Source organism: Mobula hypostoma, chromosome 2 (genome assembly GCF_963921235.1).
Source record: "Mobula hypostoma chromosome 2, sMobHyp1.1, whole genome shotgun sequence".
In the NCBI taxonomy this organism is placed as follows: Eukaryota; Metazoa; Chordata; class Chondrichthyes; order Myliobatiformes; family Myliobatidae; genus Mobula; species Mobula hypostoma.
Genome location: NC_086098.1, coordinates 59,249,168 through 59,273,777, shown reverse-complemented (window position 1 = coordinate 59,273,777; position 24,610 = coordinate 59,249,168). Strand labels below are relative to the sequence as shown.

General features: G+C 41.9%; 1 long non-coding RNA gene across 1 annotated transcript in view; it reads left to right on the top strand.

Moving 5' to 3' along the window:
- LOC134340326 (uncharacterized) overlaps positions 1 to 17,988 on the top strand; it is a 103,484-nt gene extending 85,496 nt beyond the window's left edge. The window contains exon 3 of the long non-coding RNA XR_010016525.1: positions 10,174 to 17,988. This is a non-coding gene — a long non-coding RNA (uncharacterized LOC134340326). The remainder of the gene's footprint in view (positions 1 to 10,173) is intronic.
- The last annotated feature ends 6,622 nt before the right edge of the window (positions 17,989 to 24,610 follow it).

Genomic DNA, 24,610 nt, shown 5'->3' with positions numbered 1-24,610 from the left:
ACACTAGTAATCTCAATGCTCCCATATGCATCAGAAACCTGGACAACAGACGACATCTGAAGGCACTTGAAAAGTTCCATCAACGCCGTCTTCGAAACATCTTAAATATCAGCTGGGAAGATAGAAGAATCAATGTCACTGTGCTAAATGAAGCAAAAACAACAAGCATTGAAGCCTACGTCATCAAGAACCAACTAAGATGGAGCAGTCATGTTGTTCGGATGAAAGGCGAATGTCTGCCAAAACAAATCTTCTACTCCCAGCTTAAAGAAGGCAAACGTAAAAGAGGCGGACAACAGAAGAGATTCAAAGACGTCTTAAGAACCAACATGAAGAAATGTAACATCGACATCAACAACTGGAAAACAAATGCCAAGGACAGGAAACTCTGGCAAGCCATCATCCGAGAAGGAACAGCAACTTTCGAAGCCAACAGATGTGCAGAATTAGAAGAAAAGAGAAGAAAATGGAAAGAGAGGAAGCAACAACCAAAGCCCGATCTGCCATTTGGAACTACCCGTCCTGAATGTGGAAGAACTGTCATAGCCAAGATTGGACTCATAAGCCACTTGAGAGCCCATAAGTAGATCAACAGAACAAAGACCATCATCCTTGACCTCGAGGGATAGCCATGACGACATGTTCGGCACAGCATTGTGGGCCGAAGGGCTTGAATTATGTTGTAGGTTTTCTATGTTTCTATGTTTCTAATTGATTAGAGAACTTGAGGTGAAAGAATCCTTCAGGGTAAGTGAAAATAATATGTTGAATTCATCCTGAAATTTGAGAAGGAGAAGCTAAAGTCAGATATATCAGTACTGCAGTGGAGTAAAGAGAATTACAGAGGCATGAGAGAGGAGTTGGCCAGAATTGATTGGAAAAAAACACTGGTCGGGATGACGGCAGATCAGCAATGGCTAGAATTTCTGTAAGCAATTTGGAAGGCACAGGATATATTTATCCCAAAGAGAAAGAAGTATTTGAAAGGAAAGATGATGAAACTGAGGCTAACAAGAGAAGTCAAAGCCAAGGAGGGGGCATATAATAGAGCAAAACCTAGTGGGAAATTAGAGGATAGGGAAGCTTTTAAAAACCAACAGAAGGCAACTAAAAAAGTAAATAAGGTAAAAATAGAATACATTAGTAAGTCAGCTAATAATATTAAAAAGGATTCCAAAAGTTTTTTCAGATACAAATAGTGTAAAAGAGAGGCGAAAGTAGACCACAGGAAAATGATGCTGGAGTGGTAGTATTGGGGGGATAATGAAATAACAGATGAGATTAATAAGTATTTTGCATCAGTCTTCATTGTGGAAGACACTAGCAGTACAATGGAAGTTCCAGGTGTTAGGGGTCATGAAGTGTGTAAAGTTACCATAACTAGAGAGAAGGTTCTTGGGAAACTGAAAGGTCTGAAGGTAGATAAATCACCTGGACCAGATGGTATACACCCCAGAGTTTTTAAAGAAGTGGCTGAAGAGATTGTGGCGGCATTAGTAATGATCTTTCAAGGATCACTAGATTCCGGAATGGTTCTGGAAGACTGGAAAATTGCAAATGTCACTCCACTCTTCGAGAAGGAAGAGACGCAGAAGAAAGAAAACTACTGTATAGGCCAGTTAGTCTGACCTCAGTGTTTGGGAAGGTGTTGGAGTCAATTATTAAGGATGAAGTCTTAGGGTACTTAGAGGCAGATGATACAATAGACCATGGGCCGCATGTTTTCCTCCAGTGAAAAGCTTGCCTGACAAATCTGTTGGAAATCTTCGAGGAAATAACAAGCAGGGTAGACAAAGGGAAAATTGTTTGATCTTGTGTACTTGGATTTTCAGAAGGCTTTTGACTAGATGTCACACGAGGCTGTTTAACAAGCTATGAGCCTGTGGTATTACAGGAAATATTCCATGGATGGATAAAGCAGTGGCTGATTGGTAGAAGGCAAAGACTGGGAATAAAGGGAGCCTTTTCTGGCTGGTTGACGGTGACTAGCCATCTTCCACAGGGATCTGTGCTGGAACTGATTTTTTTTTTACATTATATGTCAATGATTTGGATGATGGAATTGATGGCTTTGTTGCAAAGCTTACAGATGAGATGAAGATAAATTGAGGGCAGGTAGTTTTGTGGAAGTAGAGAGGCTACTGAAAGAGAGATTAGAAGAATGAGCAGATAAGTGGGGGATGCAATACAGTATTGGGAAATGTATGGTCATGCACTTTGGTGGAGAAATTAAAGGAGTGATCATTTTCAAAATGGAGAGAAATTACTATAAACCGAGGTGCAAAATGGATTTCGAAGTCCTTGTGCAGGATTCCCTAAAGGTTAATTTGCATGTTGAGTCTGTAGTGAGGAAGGCAAATGCAATGTTAGCATTCATTTTAAGAGGACTAGAATATAAAAGCAAGGATGTAATGTGAGACTTTTTAAAGCACTGGTGAGGCCTCACTTGGAGTATTGTGAGCAGGTCTTAGAAAGGATGTGCTGAAACTGGAGAGGGTTCAAAGGAGGTTCACAAAAATTATTTCAGCATTGGATTGCTTGTCATATGAAGAACTTTTGATGGCTCTAGGTCTGTATTCACTCAAATTCAGAAGAATGAGGGGTGACCTCATTGAAATCTTTCGAATGGTGAAAGGCCTTGATAGAGTCAATGTTGAGAGGATGTTTCCTATGGTGGGAGAGTCCAAATCGAGACAACATAGACTCAGAATAGAGGGACATCCTTTTAGAATAAAGATGAGGAGGAAATTCTTTATCCAGAGAGTGGTGAATCTATGGAATTCTTTGTCACAAGCAGCTGTGGAGGCCAAGACTTTATGTATATTTAAGGCACAGGTTGATAGATTCTTGATTGGTCAGGTCATGAAGGGATATGGGGAGACGGCAGGAAACTGGGGCTGTAAGGAAAATTGAATCAGCCATGTTGAAATGGTGGAGCAGATGTGATAGAGCAAATGGCTTAATTCTGCTCCTATATTTTATGGTCCTATGTATCTGGTCCATTTAAATTTGTGGTCACTGGTGAACATCTATGATATTGATACTAGGATACTCACTGAAGGTAATATCTCTGAAAAAAAAAGGGTTATTGAGTAGACTGCTTCTTTTGAAAATGTCATGTCCAGGCTCTGTAATGATGTGAATGTAACTTGCAATTACCAATGCACGCATGTCATCTGTGCCTTGTTATATACAAACATGGACTGATAAATGTTTTGAGTTGTATCAAGTGGAATTGAACACAGTAGCATCATCAATCAACAATCAAAGTATATTTATTATCTGTTACTGCATAAATTAGACACCTTGAGATCTGCTTGCTTACAGACACTACAAGGCAAGAAACCCAAAGGACCCAATAAAAAAAAGAGCATAACCACTGCACAGAGAAAGGAAAGAAAACATACACACACCATGCAAACAATAGATGCAAATGACAGCATTCCGGACCAGATTGAGTCCTTAGATTCGCTCCCCGAAGCAATCGGAGCATTAAGCCCAAACCTCAGCTCAAGTTAATCTCATTAGTGGGGCAAAAATGTCACAAACTAACAGAGATGGCAGCCGCTGGAGAGAGGAATGAACTTGCAGGAGAGCAAGTGGAATCAGCCTAGCCCTCACTTCTGCACTCAGGCCGCTGTTTAAATTGTCCAAGCACCCATTAGTGCTTCACTCTAGGGTCTGGGTTCTGGTGCAGCAACACACCCGGACCACAACACCCAAAGCTGTTCATGATCCCACCAGATTGGCCTGGTGCCTGGAGCGATCCAAGCTCACACTTGGTTTAGGTGGATGGGCATCGAAACTCTTCTGCTTTGACTCCTCTCCAGACCATTCACTCCAACAGTGACAGCGATATGAACTCCTTGTCTGTGACCGCATCTTGAACACTTCGCTTTCCAGCTTTGCAATGCTCCCATACAGGCCATCCATTGAATCACCTTCACCTCTGCATGCTCAGTAATGAGGAAACTCTTATGAAGGACACGTCCACTTATGAAGAAAGATCACTGATGAAGCAGTTGTAGGTGGTTAGACTTAGGGTACTGCCCTGAAGAACTGCTGCAAAGATGTGTTGGGCTGGAATGGTCAACCTTTCATTATCATAATTGCTGTCCTTTATGAAAGGTATGACTACAACGATTAGAATCTTGTCATTTGATGCCCATTGTCACCAGTTTTATCAGAACTACTTGATTCCACACTAGGTCAAATGCTGTCTCAACTTCACAGGCACCTACTCTCACCTCACCTCTAGAGTTTAGCTCGTTGGTTCATATTTGGACTAAAGCTCAGATGAAGTCTGGAGCCAGGTGTCCCAATTGAGGTCCATTCTGGGCATCAGCAAGAAGATTATCAGTGACCAAGTCTTGATTAATAGCCATGTCAATTTTTGAGTCACATAGACTAATTGAGAGGTAAGAATGTGTTGTTGCCAATTTGGAATTGTCCTACTTTTGTGAATGGAACATAACTGGGCAACTTTCTATTAGGTTGAATAGATGCAGAGATTACAGCTGTTCTGGAACAGCTTAGCTAAAGGCAAAGATCTTCCATAGTGCAGCTGGGATATTATCTGGTCCCATAGTCTTTTCTGTAACTATTGCTTCCCACTATTTCTTTACATCACATGGAGTAAATCCAATTGCCTGAAAAGTAGCTTCTTTTGAGATCTCAGGAGGAAGCCAGGACGAAACACCCTCTTGGCACTTCTACTTGAACTTGGTTTTAAATGCTTTAGCCTTTTCATGGGTGCAGTCCAGAATATTTTCTGTTCACTAGAAAGTAACAAAAGAAGCTCACTGTTCAAGACAGGAAGTGTAAAGAAAAAAACCTAGGCTAGTAGGACAGACCTGTTGTCAATCAATTATTGAAACTTAATCAATTTCAGGTAGTGATGGACTTTAGGAAGTCTTAGCCTACACTGCTCCCTGTTACTATTGATGGCGAAGACCTACAAGTACCTGGGGGTGCAGTTGGATGTCAGACTTGAGTGGAGCACCAACACAAAGACTGTGTACTAGAAGGGCTAGAGTCACCTCTGCTTCCTGAGGAGTCTGAGGTCCTTTGGAGTATGCAGGCCTCTCCTTCATGTATTCTACCAGTTGGTTGCCACTGGAATAACCTTCTATGTGGTGGTGTGCTGGGGCAATGGCATCAACACGGGTGATGCCAACAGACTCAATGAACTGGTTAGAAAGGCTGGCTCTGTTATAGGAGTCAAACTGGACACACTGGAGGCCGTGGTAGAACGAAGGACTCGATGGAAAATCCTGGCAATTCTGGACAATGATTCCCACCCTCTGCATGCCACCTTGGCTGAACTGAGGAGCACTTTTAGTAATAGACTAAGACAACTGTCCTGCTCCAAAGAGCACTATACGAGGTCATTCTTACCATTAGGCTCTATAATGAGTCAACCTGTGGCCAGGAAAATGATAACTCCTTCCTGCTAGATTGTTTGAGGTAACTTTTTTTTAAATTCTTTCTTACTTCTCTTCTAATATTTGTATATCTTTGCACTTGTAATGCAACTGTGACATTGTAATTTCCATTGGGATCAATGAAGTGCCTATTTATCTATCTAACTATCTATCTATCAATCAATCAAGGGTAAAATGATGCTTGGAAACTCAGAAAATGCCTGGGCAAACTCAATTGAGTTTTGGAAATGAAAACCAAGAATGAAAGATTCATGAGAGTTTGAGGATTTTACTGAAAGAGTGGACAAAGAAGAATAGTGGACAGTGGGTATTTAGATTTTCAGATACTTTGGATATATAAGACTTTCCCAAGATCAGTAGTAGAGGAACTATCGGGATAGTGGTGGTAGGTGTCAAGATTGCATAATGGACAAAAAACAAACTAAGAGTAAATTGGTCATTTTTAAGTTGGCAGGTAGTAAACACAAGAATGCCAGATGCATTATTGCTTTGCTTTCTGCTGTATACAGTCTTTATTGATGATATAGATGAAGGAACATAAAGAGTTTGGTCAGGTTGGTTGAGGACTGGGTAAGAAGATGTGCATAACAGGGTGAGGTGAGGAGGGATACTAAATGTATTTATTTTGCTGAAATGAATCTGAAAACACGTTTTAAAAAAGCTAAGTGATATTTGAACATTTTGTGCATTCTTAAGCACAATTCTCAAAAAAATGGACTTGGAGACAGAAATTTACTTTTACAAGGTGGTTGAAATGAAATAGCAAAATAGTCCTGGTTTTGGTGAGACTATACTTTAACTGTTGAAGTTATTATCCCTAATTATAGCTACCAACACAGGATTACTTTGTGGAGTGGGAAAGAAAAGCTGTTCAGTGAGGAGAAAATAAGTAGATTAAATCTTTGATTGGTAATACTGAAATCTGCTAGAATGTTAGAGGGGCGTAAGTGCATGTTGCTGAGAAGCTGTTTTCCTGGGAACTCAGATAAGGAAAAGTGACTTCAATCAGAGAGGTGTAACTTTTAGCATTATCTATCCTCAGAGAGCAATATATTCCCAACCAATTAACTAATTTAAGAATGAGATAGATATATTTTTATTTATCAAGAGAATCAAGGGGTGAATGTATAAGGTGGGAATCTAGAGTCAATGTAACATTAACCATGATATTGTTGAATGTTCAAACAAGCTTGATGGGCTGCATGGCCTTCTGCCCTTAATTCTTCTTTTGGTCAATAATTTACTGCTTGCTAGAATCAGTGGTTACATTATTCTTTTTCTGGGCTTGTGAGGTTACAAAGTTCCTACACTCTTAATTACCAAACATAACTTCCACTGTAAGCATTCTGGCATTAATGTTCAAAGCCAACAACTTAAAATTAAAGGGAGGGAAATACTATATGAGTTTCATATGAAGGCAAATAGTAGGGCAGGAACCAGTAGAGACTTGCATCTCCCTAATCATCTCTCTGATAATATCCTCTTATTTGTATATAAATTTAGAATAAATCTGTTATCAGAAATCCAAAAAGCACACTAAATGTCCTTCACAGAGGAAGTTTCCCTTCAAATGTTAAATCTAGACCTCTGAAATGGTCCAGCAAATTACCCAGTTAAAGAGCAATTACAGATGGACATGATGGCATTGTAATAACCTGTGATGGCTTTTTTAAAAATCAGTAACAGCGGGTCATTAACATACCTTTATTTTTCTAGTGATAACCATTCTGTTATTCTATTATTATTATTTTCTATTTCAGCTAGCCATTGCATTTACACATTGAATATTCTATGAAACTGTAAGAACCTAACTATCATCATTCTATTTCTTTCATCATCTCCAAGAAAAAATATTCAATGAGACAAGTGCAACATTAGGCCTCAAAATACAGAACTGATTTATCAGAATCAGGTTTAATATCTCTGACATATTTCATCAAAGTTATTTTTTGTGGCAGATCAACACATTAAAAACTCCATGTTCATGTCCCAGTAGAACTCACTATTGTTTTAGAAGGAACAGGATTTGGAGGTGGTTTAAAAGAGGTTGATCTCAGGATGTTCTGTGGAATTTCACAAGAATGGCCAAAAAGAGACCTTTTTGCAAATTGTTAATTAATAGCTAATTACTTACTTACTTACATAATTAATTAATTACTTAATTGATAGCAGCCAATAAAAAAGGTTAAGGTCATGTGGCGGGTGATTTTTTTTCGAGAGTGGGCCAGTGTAAGAGTGAAGATGAAGATTACTTGTATATCAGTAGCACAGGAAATTTGGCAATATATGCAAGACAGATATTATGGCTTCTACACAGATGGTTCAAATGGTCCTGTGTCAGGTCAATCAGGTGTTTCTGTTTATGTTCCAAAATTTCAGGTGACTATTAAGAAAAGATTATCAAAGTATCAGTGTTCACATCTGAGATGTTTGCTATCATTTTAGCCTTGGAATAGGTCAAAGAAGTATGTCCTGATTATGTGCTTCTGTGCTCTGATTTGTTCTTGGATATCTCCTTTGACATTTATTAAAACAGGTATTTCAGATTGTAGACTAAATGTTCTTTTTGAGATTGGACAGCATCTGTTGAGGCTGTAGGGTCTGGGCATGCGTATACATTGCTTATAGGTCTCTATACATATTGGGCTTGAAGGAAGTGAGGTGCCAGACATTCTAGCCAAGCAATCACTTAAAATTAAGGATATAAATGTAGTGATGCCCTCACATAAAGGGAAGATAAAAGCCATAATTACAAATTCTATTTGATCGCCGTGACAACAAAGTTGGGATAATGAAAGGGAAGAAAGGCATTTATGTAAAATCCAGGGTATTGTGGGAACTCAACTTGGAGGTAGATATAAAAGGAGGGAAGAAGGTATACTTACACATTTATGTATAGGGCATATGAGGTTGAATAATTCCTTGTTCAGAATAAATATGCACGATACAGACATTTGTAGAGAGTGCATGTCTCAAGAAATGGTGCAGCATATATTGTTCAAATGCAGTTCCTATGAGGTGCAAAGGAAATATTTAATTGCTAAATTGAGATCTTTTGTACAGACATGGTTTAATATGGAAGGTTTATTAAGGTATCACTGCCATCACTGTAATGTATATAAGTGTGTATTTGACTTTCTGAAAAGCATTAGACGACTTGACTTTTCTTGAGTTTTTTGTGGGGGGATTTAGTGGGTATACTTCCTGTCTCTTTGCTCCACAATCCAAATCAGTAGGTGGCAATAATGCACCTGCCGTTGTCTGCCAACTGCGTTAAACTTTACAAGAAGAAGAAGAATGGGGAAGATGAGTCTTTGACATGTAAAGATTGAGTAAGTGGCTCAGGTATGGAGGAAGCAACAGCAAGTCCTCAAAAAATGGTTTTATTGTTTTGTTGTTGATCCTTAGTCCTTGCATCAGAGTAGGCTGGATGGTAGTTAGGGCAGTGGATTGCTTCTCATGCAAGACATCAGGAACTGCCTTCTCGATGACTAACTCTGTGGGAAGTGCCCCCAAATGCAACTCCTGAAAGACCATATGAAGGAAATGGAACTGGAGTTGGATGTACTCAGGATCATCTGAAAGTCTTCATAGACAAGTATTTTAGTGAGGTTGTCACTCACAAGGTACAGGCTTTAGGTATATGAGTGACCACCAGGAGAGGTAAGGGAAGTGGCAATCAATGCAGGGTTTCCATTTGGCCATTCTCCCAAAAACAGGTATACCTCTTTGCATATTGTTGAGGGGGATGTTCTTTCAGGGGCTAGCAGTGGAAATCATGTCAGAGGCTCATAGGGAAAGGATGCAGTCAGACAGGGCAATAGTGATAGACTTGACAGTGAGGGAGACAGACAGGAGATTCAGAAGAAATGCAGGCTGGTGTTTTGCCTCTTAGGTGCCAGAGTGAAGGATATTTCTGAGGGTCTGCAGAAAATTCTTGATGTGGTTATTTAGCATGCTGGTGTGAACAACATAGGGCTGAAGTCCTGCAGAATGAATATAGGGAGCTGGGTAAGACATTCAGATGCAGAACATTGAGGGTCGTGATCTCTGGATTACTCTTGATGCAACATGCTAGTGAGTCCAGAGGAATGGATGGCTGAAGAGCTGGTGGAGGGAGCAGGGATTCAGATTCTTGTATTATAGGGATCTCTCCTGTGTTAGGGTTAACCTTAACAGGAGGTGCTGGTTGCACTTGAAGGCGAGGGGACCAATATCTTAGTAGGGAGAAGAAAGCAACCTCATTCATTATCATAGTCAAGAGTGACAAAGTGATTAGATGATGTGGTGACTATAAATTGACTACACACCTAATGATCAAAGACATACAATACCCTTTACCAAATCTATATGCAGAAATTGCAACATGTGTACTTGTTTAAATATAGAAGGAAAAGGTTATATCAGTACACACACTAAAAGGTCTGTGCTCTGATATAAATTGTTGGAAGGACTAAAATGATCATTTGAAGTTTTCCGGTCTCAGTGGTTGACAACCCACAAGACAGACTACTGCCTTTAACAAGGATGACCTTACCATTGTCATGACAACTGTGGAAAAATGCCTTCACATTTTTGAAGAGGTTTCAAAAAACTTTATTATCAGAATGTGAATCACAAACAAATTAAATGATCTGTCCAACTGGAAATTTACATGTGGATAGTAATGGTTTTGTCACGGTCCTGACCGTTGATTCCTCACATTCTCCTAATTCCTGTCTTCTCCCAGGCTCCTTGATTGGACACACCTGATTCTCATCTAAACCTGCAGCATAAATACCTCGGCTTTGCATCCACTCATCGCCAGATTGTTGTTTCAGCCAGTGTGGTAATTCATGTTCCTAGTTGCTTAGGATTGTGTATTCTAAGTTTTGTTTCAGCACTGAGGTTTGCCTGTGTAACTCTGTCTCTCCATGTCAAGAGAAGCATCGCCTGCCACCTGCCTTTCCGTTCATCCTCCTGTTTGCCGTTCAACTCCAGCAACGCTCTGTGTCAAGATGAGTATTGCCTGCCACCTGCCTTTCCGTTCATCCTCCTGTTTGCCGTTCAACTCCAGCAACGCTCTGTGTCAAGATGAGTATTGCTTGCCACCTGCCTTTCCGTTCATCCTCCTGTTTGCCGTTCAGCTCCAGCCACGCACATGCCCTCGTCTGCATTCCAACTCTATCTCTGTGCCAGTGTCCAGCGTTTGGGTTCACCCTCTCTTTGCACAGGTCTACAACCTATTAGGGACAAACTCAAAGTCATTGACAAGCTGCTTAAGTAATTTTTGGCTGTGGTTCAGTCTAATTCAGGGTTTTTACTAGACTTACACCACAGCAACAATTACTTATGGAGAATGAGAAAGGTAGATGGAGTCAGAATCAACAAAGAGCAGATGTGCAGATATCTTGTGTAGCAGTGTTTGAAATAGTAAGACTTTATTAGTACATTCTAAGTTCAATGTAAATTTATTGTCAAAGTACATAAATGTCATTACTAACTACAGTGAGATTCATCTTATTGCAGGCACTTGCAGTAAATGCAAAGAAACTCAATAGAATCAATGAAAAAAAATGCACTGAAGCAAAGATGGACAAACAACCAATGTACAAAAGACAACAAATTGTGCAAACACAAAAGGAAAAGAAAAACTAAAAACAAACAAATAAATAAATAATTTTGAGTCCTTGAAAGTGAGTCCAGAGGTTGCAGATTCAGTTCAGTGTTGGGTTCTGCATGCATACTTTTAGGTTAGGTTGGGCATCATCTGTGGAATGAAAAACAAAAGTTTAGATTTCTCTCTCCCTGCAGATGTTGCCTGCCCTGATGAGTATCTTCAGTAATTTCTTCTGTATTACATCATTTCTCTGATTTGTTAATCTTAGCAGATTAACTGTGTCTCCACATTTTTTGTAAAATGCTTCAGTAGTTATATATTGTTGCTAATTGGCTACAGCATATTCAATAAAATTCTTGCAATTGTGTTTTACATTTTTCTCACGATCGTCTTAAAAATGTGAGAAAAAGCTCATTACAAACACCAGTGAAGATCCTTCAGTACAACAAATGTTAACACATGGCATCAGCTATGAATTCTGGTCTTCTCTTAATTTATTGATGTGCATTGTGTTTGCTTATATGTAGTACATGCAGACATTATTCATACCCTTTCATTTTTAAAAACTTTAAATTCTTACATACAGCTCAAGTCTCCACACCCACACTTTCACAGGATGCCCCCAACACCTGCTGCCTTGCCTTCAGTTAGATTCTAATTGACAAATGATCCGCAGCAATGGTTAGCTGCGATCAACTGCCAAAATGTGTTTGATACACATTAAGAAACCTCCCACTCCATTCTACAAATAGCTTTCAGGCTACAAAAAAATACAATTGCACTTGTCACATGTGCCACAGGAAATCTTATCCAGTTAATCTCATTTAAAGGTATGCCTTGAAAGAGGATTTCCTCTGTGTCAAACTGTTTGGGCAGGGAGCACCACGATGAGTCACTGCAAAATTAATTTAGTTTTACATTGACTCTGCTTCGAATGGTGGAACAGATGATTCATTATTTCCAGCCTGACCTCGCTGCCTTGAAATCAAACATGTTTGCCATGCTGTCTCACCCAATGCCATCAGATCAGACTGACACATTAAATGCACTGCAAGGTTTATAAAATGTGGTACTGATGATGTTCCTAATCTGGGTGCATGACAACCCTGAAAGCTCAATCAATATTTGGTTTCTCTCAGCATTGGCCTACAGGTACCTTGTAAATTTTGTGGGATTCCTGAGTAACACTGATCAAACGGCATAGAGTTAAGATAGTTAAGAATTTACAAGATGTCTTTCCATCCTGGCTTTTCAGATTATTTTGAACTTTAGCAGCAGTTTTTGTGATGAACTGACTATTGTCAGAAAATTAAATCCTCCTTTTACCACTGAGCCAAACTCACGAAAGTCATATCAAAAATGAAATTTGAAACTGCCTTTTCATTCAAAACTTTATTCTGAAGGAATCAGTGATCAAACAAAAGCCAGCATTAAATACAGTATCTAAGGGATATCTGCCATAATACAATCGCAGATCAGAATCGAATGATAACCTTCAACACAGTTACACACTTAACAGATATCACTTGACTTTATGGGCACCATAACTAAAATGATGTTAAAATGAAAATGAGAATATCTTGGGAAATTGTAAGGTGCAGCCAGTTAAATATGGATTTAAAAAAAATTCATGTACTGTGTCCGCACTAGACCAATTGTTCTGCAGGTGTCTAAAATGAAGAGATTTTCTGTCACTTAGAACATAGAAGATAAAACAGTACAGCACAGTACAGGTCCGTTGGTCCATGATGTTGTGCTGACCCTTTAAACTACTCTAAGATCAATCTAACCCTTCCCTCCCACATAGCCCTTTATTTTTCTTACATCCATGTGGCTCTTTTTAGTGTCTCTTAAATGTCATTAATGCATCTGCATCCGCCACCACCCACGCACCTACCTCTGACATCTCCCCTATACTTTCCTCTAAACACTTTGACGATATGCCCCCTTGTATTCGCCGTTTTCACCCTAGAAAAAGTCTCTAGCTGTCCACTCAACCTGTGCCTCTTACCATGTTGTAGAATTTTATCAAGTCACCTCTCACCCTCCTTCACTCCAAATAGGAAAGCCCTAGCTCAAGCAACTTTTCCTCATACGGAATGCTCTCTAATCCAGGCGGCATCCTGGTAAATATCTTCAGCACCCTCTCTAAGTCTTCCACATCCTTCCTATAATGAGGTGACCAGAACTGAACACAATACTCCTAGTGTGGTCTAACCGGAGTTTTCTAGAGCTGCAACATTTCCTTACGGTTCTTGAACACCATCCCCAAAGTAATGAAGGCCAACATACCATTTGCCTTCTTGACCACCTTCTCGACTTGTGCTGCAATTTTGAGACATATACAAACTTGGACCCCGTGATCCATCTGTTCCTCCACACTGTTGAGAATCCTATCATTAAACCTGTATTTAACCTTCCAAGTGAATCTCTTCACACTTATCAGGATTGAAATCCATCTCCCACTTCTCAGCCCATCTCTACATTCTATCAATGTAAACCAAAATAACATTCTAACTATCCATAACTCCACCAACCTCCATGTCACCTGCAAACTTCCACTTCCTTGTACAAGTCATTTATAAAAATCACCAAGAGTAGGGGTCCCAGAATAGATCCCCATGGAACACTACTGGTCACAAATCTCCAGGCAGAATATGGTCACTCTACTACTACCTTCTGCCATCTGTGGGCCAGCCAGTTCTGAATCCATGCAGCCAAGTTTATCTGGATCCCATGCCCTCTGACTTTCTGAACAAACTTACTCTGAAGAACCTTGTCAAATGCCTTACTAAAATCCTTATACCCCACTTTCGCTACTCTGCCTTCATCAATCACTTCCTCAGAGAATTCAATCAGCCTTGCGAGGCACAACCTGCCTTTCATAAAGCCATGTTGACTATCCCTATTCGGACAATGCTTCTCCAAATATGCGCAAGTCCTGTCTCTAAGAATCCTCTCCAATAGCTTGTCAACCACTGATATAAGGCTCACTGGTCCTCTCCAATAGTTTGTCTACTACTGATGCAAGACTCACTGGTCTATAATTTTCAGGATTATCCCTTTCTTGAACAAGGGAGTTACATTTACCACACCCTTCCCCCAATCTTCCGATACTACACTATGGTTAGTGAGGATGCAAAGATCATCGCCGAAGCTGCAGTAATCTCTTTTCTTTCTTCCTGTAGTAACCTGGGTTATATTTCATCTGGTCCCAGGAACTAATGTTTTTCAAAAGTTCCAGCATATCTTTTTCCTTAACATTGACATGTTCCAGGATACCAGTATGTATATGCTGCCCTCATATTCATCAAGATATGTCTCACTGAAGAATACTGAAGCAAAATATTCATTCAGGACCTCCCCTACCTCCTCCAAGTCCAGGCACATTTCCTCTTCTGTCCCTGATTGGTCCCACCCTAATTCTAGTTATCCTCCTAAACATTCTATGTATGAATAGAATGCCACAGAGTTTTTCTTAATCCTACTTGTCAAGGCCTTCACATGTCCCCTTCCATCTCTCCTAAATCTATACTTAAGGTCCTTCCTGGTTATTCTGTAACTCTCTATAGCTCTGTTTGATCCTTGCTTCCTAAACCTTAACTATGCTTCTTTCTTCTTGACTAGATGTTCCACATCTCTTGTCAACCTTGGTTCCTTCACTGTACCATCTTTTCCCTGCCTCAAAGGGACTAGCCAATCAAGAACCTCATGCAAATGTTCCCTAAACAACCTCCACATTTCTGTTGTGCATTTCCCTGAGTACATCTGTTCCCAATTTATCTTCTCAATTTCCTGCCTAATAGTACATAATTCACCCTTCCTTCATTAAAATACTTTCCCATACCCTCTCACAAACAAGAGAAAATCTGCAGATGCTGGAAATCCAAGCAACACAAACAAAATGCTGGAGGAACTCTGTAGGCCAGGCAGCATCAATGGAAAAGAGAATTTCATACTCTTCATCAGGTGTCCTGATGAAAGGCCTCAGCCTGAAACATCAACTGCACTTTTTTCCATAGATGCTGCATGGCCTGCTGAGTTCCTCCAACATTGTGTGTGTGTGTGTGCGTGTGTGTGTGTGTGTGTGTGTTTTGTTCCCATACCTTCTGTTCCTATGCCCATCCAAGGCTATGGTAAAGTTCAGGGAGTTGTGGCGTCACTGTCTCCAAAACGCTTACCCACTGAGAAATCTGTCACCTGACCATGCTCAATGCCTTCTCCTGGATACACTATGGCCTCTCTACTTGATTTGTCTATATAATATGTCAGGAGTCCTTCCTGGACACCTAACAAATTATAGAGTTCATAGAATTCATAGAATAGTACAGCACAGTACAGGCCCTTCGGCCCACAATGTTGTCCTATTCTGTCCTATCTAAACCTTTTGCAATAAGGAAGTGCCAATCACATTACCGAAGTTGAATTCACCCATGACAACACCTTTCTAAAATCTGCCTCCCAATCTGCATGGTATTTTTTTGGGGGGGCAGAATTATTGCTATAAATGTACCTATAGAATACTCTCAATATAGTGATTGTTCCTTTCCCGTTTCTGACTTCTACCCACACTGACTCAGTGAACAATCCCTCCACAACATCATCCCATTCTGCAGCAGTGATACTATCACTGACTCTGTCACCTCAATTACCTCCCTCCCTGTTCCTTTCGAAACATCTAAACCCTTGAGCATTCACCAGCCATTCCGGTCCTCATGACAACCAAGTTTCCGTAATGGCCACAACGCCATATACTGACCCATGCTCTAAATCCATCGCCATTATTCCTGTTTCAGGCCGAGACCCTTCAAAGGTCGACTGCACCTCTTCCTAGAGATGCTGCCTGGCCTGCTGCGTTCACCAGCAACTTTTATGTGTGTTGCTTGAATTTCCAGCATCTGCAGAATTCCTGTTGTTCGCCATTATTCCTGATGCTTTTCGCATTGTGGTGTATGGGGTGTCCAGAGAGGGATGGCACCTCTGGTGAAGGGGCTTATCGTGTTGAATCTGGAGCAGCACACTCACCCTTAGTCCCCACGGGTCACTCAGCTCTCACCTGTAGCTACAAGTAGCTGTTTGCAAGTGACAACGGCCACACCCTGGTGCACCACTTCAGCAGGCAGGCTAAACCAGGTGAAGGTAGCCAGTGGGTCTCATACCTCAGTGAGATAGTAGCATGCCTGTCCTAGCATGCCAAGTCAACTCCAGTGGACTGGGCAGATGAGATCTACAGTGAGATCCAACAGCCAGGAAGGGGGTTTCCGCAATGCTCCATGGAGTGCGAAGGGCATGACGAGGCAAAGGAGAAATCATGTTCACCCACTGCAACCAAGGAAGACCCAGTTGTGATGACTACTCATACCACTGGATCCGGAATTCTGAGGTCAAGTGAGTAGAACTGCCCCAGTGCAAAGGAATTTCCACTTTAAGAACTCTCCCACACAGGTTTCCTGTCATTATCAGATATGACAAACAATCAAAATTTTGCATTAAAATAGGCACATTTCAACCCATTTCACTGACTGCAGCTTTATTTTTTCCATTGGCTATCCATCCTCAGTCTCTCTACACACTGCAACTACCTTCACCACAATTGCCCCATCCTCTGACCTATCACTCCAGTTCCCATCCCCTGCCAAACTAGTTTGAACCCTCCCCGCAGCTTGAACAAACCTGCCTGCTGAGATATTGTCCCCCTTGAGGTCTTGTGTAACTCTTCCTTTTGTACAGGTCATACTTTCCGCACAGTAGATCCCAATGATCCACAGATCTGAATCACTGCTCCCTACACCAATTGCCCAGCCACACGTTATCTGCAAATTATTCTATTCTTGCCCTCACTGGCATATGGCACAGGCAGTAATCTAGAGGATACCACTCTTGAAGTCCTGCTTTGCAGTTTCCTACCTAGCTCTCTATATTCTCTCCTCAGGAACACATCCTTTTCCTACCTATGTATGCTGTTGGTACCATGACTTCCAGCTGTTCACCTTCTCCCTTTAGAATGCTGTGGACCCAATCCAAGAAAGCCCTGTCCCTGGCACCTGGGAGGTGACATACCTTCCGGGTATCTCCGTCACCTCCACAAATTCTCCTGTCTGTTCCTCTATCAACTGAAACCCCTATCACCACTTCTCTCCTCTGCTCTTCCCTTCCCATCTGAGCAATACAGCCAGATTTATTACCAGAGACCTGTTTGCTGCAGCTTTCCCCACTAGGTCAACCCCTCCCCAGAGTGTGTCCAAAACAGTCTACCTGTAATCGAGTGGGCCAGCCACGGGGGTACACTGTACTATGTGCCTATTCCCTTTCCCTCTTCTGACAGTCACCCAGCTACCTTAAGTACTAATAGACAAAGGGCGGAGCTTAGGATGACGATGGTGCCTAATGGCAACTCCTTTGCTTTCATCTTCAGAAACAGCTCTATTTCTATCTTCAATATTTCTCTTTTCCCTTTTCAGGGTTCTTTTGAAGACCCTGACCTGGAGTTAAATGCTGACTTTGGTTTTTATGGGAACGGGACCCGCTCTTGGTGTCTCATGACTGGCCGCATTTTGATATGCCAAGGATGAGGCCGAGAAGACTAGTGCGTCTTCAGGGTGCCAGTTTTTTGTAGCTCTGGAGGCAGGCAGACTTGAGGTCGGTGCCGCCGCCTGGTGCGTTGTGGGGGACGGATGATCAAAAGCAGTGAGCTGGCTGCTGGCTGTGTGCCCAGAGACCCGAGTTCTTTGGGCACAGAGCTCGGAAAAAGCGACACAACAGACCTTTAACACCATAAATCAGCAAGTTGCTTTGTTATGTCTCCCCTCGCGCTGTGAAACTGGGATGCCACTTTTTCCCTTATTAGGGAGAGAGAAAGCCTATGGTATGTCAAATACTGGGTAAACAAGTGGTCTTTGGGATTCTGCAAGTCTGTGTCTTTATTGATGCTTTGCTGCACGCTTGAGTGCTCAGTGGGGGAGGGGAGTTGTTGGTTTGCTGCTGCCTATGCATGGGAGGGGAGAGTGGGGGGGGCTTTGGTGTTCTAATATTTAACTGTCATTCATTCTTTGGGACACTCCTCTGTTTTTGTGGATGTTTGCAAAGGAAAAGAATTTCAAGATGTATATTGTATACATTTCTCTGACATTAAATGTACCTATTGAAACCTATTGAAGAAAGAGAAACCAGACAGAAACATCATCCTCACCTCTGCCTCTCTTTGCTGAGGCCTCTGCAGCAAAAGTCTCTGTTCCCCACTCTAACTCTCCTGCACCAATAATGGCTGCTCCGTTTAAACCTAACTTAATTTATTAGCCTTGCCAAGTGCCTATTAACCCAAATAATCTTAATCTCCGCAGAAACTTACAACAGGCCTCACTCACTTTTTAAATCAGGTGCTTAAACTCCATAAGTACCTGTTTCAGCGATTTAAATTTCAAATCACTTCCTATCCTTTCCCCAGTGGCCAGGTGCCTACAGACCCCAAGTCCCTACCCTGATATGAATTGGCAATCAGAGATTCATCTGCACAACTACAATTTAGTTTATTGCATACAGTGCTACAAAGTACTCCCATCTACACTAGGGAAGCAGTTTGCAGACCATCCTCATTGAGTTTTGTGTGTGGCCTGAACATCCATTTGGTTGCCACTTTGATTTTCTCCCCACAGTTGCTGTCTGACTTACTGAGTATTTATAAAATTTACTTTTTTTTAAAATTAAATTTACTTTCTGATTCATGGCCTGACAACCCTCACCGAAATCCTTTTGTTTGAAGAGGTGGTAATAGTGAGAAATCTCAATAAATGAGCTCTGGCGTTGATGGTGATAAAAGATGGAATTTATTTATTTAGAGATACAACAAGTTAATAGGCCCTTCCATCTCAATGAACCCATGCCACACAATGACACACATATGACCAATTAACCCGTACGTCTTTAGGATATGGGGGGAAAATCAGAATACCTGGAGGAAACCCATGTTGTCGCAGGGAGAACATACAAACTCCTTACAGACAGTGGTGGGAATTGATCACTGTGCTGCCATTCCATTAGAAGCTAACTTGACCAAACCACACCTCACCCTAGAAGAACTCATCAAGTCAGGCAGCATATATGAAGTGGAATATACAGCCCAGGTTTTTGCTGAAATCTTTGGAAGAGAAGAGGGCAGAAGCCAGAATAAGAAGATGTGGGGAGGGGAAGGTTTACGAGTTGATAGGTGAGACCATGTGAGGGGAGAAGGTAGGTTGGTGGTTTATGCAGGGGATGAAGAAAGAAGCTGGGAAGGGATAGGTGGAAAAGGTAAAGGGTGGAAAAAGGAAGAATCTTATAGGAGGGTTTAGTGGACCATGGAAAAAAGGGAAATGAAGAAGGGAATCAGAGTGAGGTGATGCGCAAGTGAGGATAAGAGAAGGGTTGCACATCTGTATTCAGCACATCTTTTTCCCCAAATTCCACTATATACTAATAAGCATATTTCTCCCTCATCCCGGCTCCTTTTAGGTAATTCTCTTGGCTCCCTCTTTGATAATTTTCCACATTCCTGCCATGGGACTATCCATTTCCACCACTGGGCTGACCACATTGACCTCAGACAAGTCTTTTGTCTTTTGGGATATTCTCTGCTTTCCCATTGTGCAGCGGGTCTTTCTACTCACACACTCACTGGTCACTTCTACACTCAGAACAAAAGGACATCTCTTTAGAACAGAGATGAGGAGGAATTTATTTAAAGAGGGTGGTAAATCTGTGGAATTCCTTGCACAGACAGCTGTCAAAGCTGATTCATTGGGTACACTTAAAATGGAAGTTGATAAGTTTTTCATTGTTAAGGGTGCCCTAAGTTAGGGGAAGAAGTCCGGAGAATGGGGTCGAGAAGGATAATAAATCATCCATGATGAAAATAATGCAGCAGACTCGATTGGCCAAGTGGCCTAATTCTGCTCTCATTCTTATGGTCTAGTTTGCTTCCTCCTTCCTGACCTCGTTATCTTCCTAAATGGGTGGTGGGGTGGAGATACGCCCCTACCAAAAGAGATGTAAGGTGCTCTTTCCCCCCGGTAGCCTGCAGATCCCTCTTGGTCCAGGTGTAGCACCTGCTTTAATCCCCAATCATGGTCTCAGGAAGCATGGGAGCAGGTGTGGGATGGTCATATGAGCAGCTGGTACTCATCACAAGCCCTGGTTATGTGACCACTGACGCCCGGCAGACAATCTCTGAAGAGTATTGATAATGGCTGAGGTCAGCCCTCTTTTAAAGACACCGGCCAGAGGGCAACAATGGCAAACTACTTCTGCAGAAAAAATTGCCACGAATAATCATGGTCATAGACCATGATCGTCTACATCAAATGACACAGCACATAATGATGATATTGCAGATCTTTCTAATGGTTGTTGCAATGGAAGGAGGAAGTGAGGAAATGGCTACTTTGAGGCATTTCCTGATTCCAGAGACAGATGGCCTAGTCCCCGTTGCCTGCCCACTAATGCCTTAACCATTCCAATGTTTCATCTGATAAAAACAGCCCCCCATGTTGCTGCTCTGTACAGTGGATCCATCATCCTCATCCGGGGAGATGTTTATATTTTGAGTTTAAAATCCACAATCATGCTGAGATATGATTTTGAATATCTTGCTAACTGATTTTAAGTTTTTTGTCTTTGGTGCAACATTTATTGGGACAACTACTGTCCATTCTTTAAATGCTTTGGAACAGATGGAGGACTTTTCAGATTCTGGTGCCAATGTAACAGCTTTGAGTCATGGTAGGAGAGTATTTTGCCTCCAAGGTGTTTTTGCAAAAAAGAAATAGGAAGTGGTTAGGCTTCCTCTTGGTGGAGATGGCTAATGCCGGTCATCTGTTTGGCACAGTGGCATCTAGTAAGATGGTCCTCAAATTATTACTGGCACAGGAGAGAGGACTGTGCATCTAGGAAGAGCCACCGTTTGTCCATCCGCTGCGGGAGATCAAATATGATGAGCAAGGAATATTGACAGCAAATGAATACATCACTTTAACGATCTGGTTGACCACTGAGATCTTTCAGCAATGGTGCTGAAAATTTTACACGTACAGGGATTGATAATCTGTTCTGTTGATGGACAGCTTGGATTTGCCCAAGCCCCTGATATGGACAATCTATCACCCGCTTCCCTGAATGATTAGTGATCCCTCTAACTGGATGCTTACACTATTACATGTGCTTAAACTATTGTGTTCTTCAGGCCTGAGGAAGATGAGGTGAGTTCCCTTCTTGCAGAGAGAGAGCCCCTGATGTCACAGAGTGGTGGGGGCAACCTGCAACCCCTGGCCAAACTCAAATACTGCTGCTGGAATAATCAAGGGCACAGTGACCTTCAGCTCCAAAGTCCAGGTACAAATGAACTGTGAACTTTGCACACAGAATGTGGAAGTACTCAGTCAATACACTCTTAAAAATTTGGCGTAGATACATTACCTCTCAGATGTTTAGTGCTGAAATGATACCCTCAATCGACTCTTGGTGGGCTGGCCACCCTGATCAGACTTTCAACCTCCTCTACTGAGGCACCAACAAAAGGAATTTTGTGCAAATTTGTCTTCCAAATGACATTTTTTGTATCGGATTAAAACATTTAACAGTAACTTTATTTACAGCAGTTGATTCCAAACTTAATTTAACAGCCAATGTTTTAAGATCCAGCTTACCATCACAAGAAAAACATAAATTAAACAGAAGTTATACACAACTTTACAAAAATGAACACAATTAAAACAAAAAAGTCCATTTTGGTGTAAAGTGACCTAAGCGTTGTGAAACTGTGTTGGTTACAACCATAAGACCATAAGATATAGGAGCAGAATGAAGCCATTTGGCTCATCTGAATGATGGCCGATTAGGGAAGGGGGGGGGTGCAACGAGACCTGGGTGTCATTGTACACCAGTCATTGCAAGTGGGCATGCAGGTACAGCAGGCGGTGAAAAAGGCGAATGGTATTCTGGCATTCATAGCAAGAGGATTCGAGTACAGGAGCAGGGAGCTAGTTGTACAAGGCCTTGGTGAGACCACACCTGGAGTATTGTGTGCAGTTTTGGTCCCCTAATCTGAGGAAAGACATTCTTGCCATAGAGGGAGTACAAAGAAGGTTCACCAGATTGATTCCTGGGATGTCAGGACTTTCATATGATGAAAGACCAGATCGGCTAGGCTTATACTCTCTGGAATTTAGAAGATTGAGGGGGGATCTTATTGAAACGTATAAAATTCTAAAGGGATTAGACAGGCTAGATGTAGGAAGATTGTTTCCGATGTTGGGGAAGTCCAGAATGAGGGGTCACAGTTTGAGGATAAAGGGGAAGCCTTTTAGGACCGAGATGAGGAAAAACTTCTTCACACAGAGAGTGGTGAATCTGTGGAATTCTTTGCCACAGGAAACAGTTGAGGTCAGTTCATTGGCTATATTTAAGAGGGAGTTAGATATGGCCCTTGTGGCTAAAGGGATCAGAAGGGTATGGAGAGAAGGCAGGTACAGGGTTCTGAGTTGGATGATCAGCCATGATCATACTGAATGGCGGTGCAGGCTCAAAGGGCCGAATGGCCTACTCCTGCACCTATTTTCTATGTTTCTATCACATCTGCTCCACCATTTCAACATGGCTGATACAAGTTTCCTTTCAGCCCCAGTGTCCCGCCTTCTCTCCATAGCCCTTCATGCCCTGACCAAGCAAGAATCTATCAACCTCTGCCTTAAAACTTGCCTTCCACAGCTGCCTGTGGCAAAGAATTCTACAGATTCACCACTCTCCGGCTAAGAAAATTTCTCCTCATCTCCATTCTAAAAGGATGCCCCTCTATTCTGAGGCTGTATCCTCTGATCTTAGACTCTCCCCCCATAGGGAACATCGTCTCCATATTCACTCTATCAAGTCCTTTCACCATTTAATAGCTTTCAATGAGGTCACCCCTCATTTTTCTGAATTCTAGCGAATACAGGCCTAGTACCAAATGCTCTTCATATGACAAGCCATTCAATCCTGGAATCATTTTCATGAACCTGATTTGAACCCGCTCCAGTTCCAGCACATCCTTTTGAAGATAAGACCATAAGACCATAAGACAAAGGAGCAGAAGTAGGCCATTCGGCCCATTGAGTCTGCTCTGCCATTTTATCATGAGCTGATCCATTTTATCCTATTTAGTCCCACTGCCCCGCCTTCTCACCATAACCTTTGATGCCCTGGCTACTCAGATACCTATCAATCTTTGCCTTAAATACACCCAATGACTTGGCCTCCACTGCTGCCCGTGGCAACAAATTCCATAGATTCACCACCCTCTGACTAAAAAAATTTCTTCGCATTTCTGTTCTGAAAGGGCGCCCTTCAATCCTGAAGTCATGCCCTCTTGTACTAGACTCCCCCATCATGGGAAACAACTTTGCCACATCCACTTTGTCCATGCCTTTTAACATTCGAAATGTTTCTATGAGGTCTCCCCTCATTCTTCTAAACTCCAAGGAATACAGTCCAAGAGCGGACAAACGTTCCTCATATGTTAAACCTCTCATTCCCAGAATCATTCTAGTGAATCTTCTCTGTACCCTCTCCAACGTCAGCACATCCTTTCTTAAATAAGGAGACCCAAACTACTCACAATACTCCAAGTGAGGTCTCAACAAGGCTTTATAAAGTCTCAACATTACATCCTTGCTTTTATATTCTAGGCCTCTTGAAATAAAGGTCAACATTGCATTTGCTTTCCTCACCACAGGCTCAACCTGCAAATTTACCTTTAGGGAATCCTGCACAAGGATTCTCAAGTCTCTTTCCACCTCAGTTTTTTTTTGTATTTTCTTTCCATTTAGATTATGGTTCTGCTGATTGCTTTAGGAACGGTATGGTTGAAAGGAAGTCGCTGTTTTTGCACATGATGGTATGGAACTTCAGGTATCTATACCTCCTGCTCAGTGGAAGCTGCGAGAAGATAACATGGCCTGGATGGTGGTTACTTTTGATGGATGTTGCTCTCTTGCGGCAGCACCTCATGTATATATCATTGATCGTCAGCAGGGATTTGTTTGGCATGTATTCTGCTGAGTCCACGACTACCTGCAGCTTCTTACGTTCCCTTGTATTTGAATTGTTGTACCAGACCATAATGTAACCAATCAGGATACTTCCAACAGAACATCTGCGGCACGTCCGACTGCATCTCTGTGCTGGGCCCAGGACAGGTTATTGTGGCACTACTTGGCCCGATGGTGCATGGGTAAGCTGACTCATTGCCAATTGTGATTCACCCAGCAACAGTAGTGCGGTCAGCAAATTTGATGTTAGGTTTGGAGCTGTGCTTAACCACATGGTGATGTGCACGAAGAGAGTAGAGCGACGGCTAAGCACACAGCCTTGAGGTGCACCTGTGTTTCTGGTTAATGAGGAGGAGATGTCCTCACCAATCCGCGCTGACTGAGGTCTGCCAGTGAGTATCCAGTTGCAGAGGGGGGTGTGAGGACCAGGGCACGATGCTTGATGATGTGTTTGGAGGGGATGATTGTGTTGAACTCTGAGCTGTGGTCGATAAACAGTAGCCTGACTTCTG